This window comes from Dipodomys merriami, unplaced genomic scaffold, assembly GCF_024711535.1.
Source record: "Dipodomys merriami isolate MVZ:Mamm:240054 unplaced genomic scaffold, mDipMer1.0.p SCAF_204, whole genome shotgun sequence".
Classification (NCBI taxonomy): Eukaryota; Metazoa; Chordata; class Mammalia; order Rodentia; family Heteromyidae; genus Dipodomys; species Dipodomys merriami.
The window spans coordinates 1,353,481-1,354,913 of NW_027203427.1; positions in this window are offsets into that span (position 1 = coordinate 1,353,481).

Genomic DNA, 1,433 nt, shown 5'->3' on the forward strand with positions numbered 1-1,433 from the left:
GTGACCACAAACAAGGCCACATTAATGTTACCAGCACAACTGTATTCCTTGCAGCACTATTCACCGTAGCTAAGATATGGAACCAACACTGATGACCCCCTAATAGATCAATGGAGCAAGAAAATGTGATATATATATATATATATATATACACATCTATATATGCATCTGTATACATCTATATCTATCTATCTATCTATCTATCTATCTATCTATCTATCTATCTATCTATCTATCTATCTATCTGTCTGTCTGTCTGTCTGTCTGTCTGTCTATCTATCTATCTATCTATCTATCTATATACACTGGAATTATATGCTTCTGTCAGAAAGAGGGCATTGTCCTTTAATCTTACAAATAAATGCATTTAGATCACTACTAGTAGCAGAAAATTTTGTTCTTCCTATCAATTCTTTATGTTAAATTTCCTTTGGAAACAGAAGTTCTAACACTTGTAGCTGAGATTCCTGAACATATAACTTAGTAACTATGGGCATAAGATGTCACTTCATCTAGTTAAACTATTCATCTCCCTTGAGGATCCTTGCTGCTGCTAGTAAGTATCTAGACCTTCTGCATGAGTTTAAGGCAAGCTGGGAATTGTGCTCATTCCCTTCCTACAGACTGTCCTTGACATGAGCCTGCATGCTTTTGGTCTCTGATGATGTTTTAGGGTGTCAGAGCCATGTGCACCCTATCTTCCTTCTCAGTGGGGTCTTTCTTCCCAGTGCTACAGGAATCAAGGATTTGATTGGTTGTAACCAAACACAGAGCATATTTGGTATCACTTTTCTCAGAAGAGCAGGCCTTACCTTCCCCTTGGCTCTTCCCACACTATTGCACCCACCTGGAGATTTACATATTGGTCCCTAAGGAGGACCTTCCTTTCTGAGATCTGAACTTGCACTGACCTGGCAAGATTCCTCATTTAATTCTTAAAAATGAAGTCCTTCTATCGAGTCCTGGGGCTGTTAATGCTCTGGATCCCTGGTAAGGGCAAAGGGAGATGAAGAATGAAAGTGGGTGAAAAGATGAAATCTAAGGGTCCAGTTGTGCCCTGTCTGTGAAGATCCTGTTATCCATGTTGGGAAAGTGATAGTTAGGTGTGAGAGAGTGAGAAATATTCCAGAAAGAGCTAAAACTTTGCTTGGGTGAAGGCTGCTAGATGAAAATACAGTCAGTAACTCCTAGAGACCTCTTTTTTATTTTAGAAATATCTCTATAATCTTTTATATTTTAGATTATTAATCAATATGAACTACAAAAACAGGCAATATATATCAAAATACTAATAATATCAGGATGTCTATGTTTGTGGATAACCTTGCACTTCTGTCTTATTCTAATTTCAGGATCCAGTGGAGATGTTGTGTTGACCCAGACTCCAGTCTCCCTGCCTGTCACGCTGGGAGATCCAGCCTCCATCTCCTGCA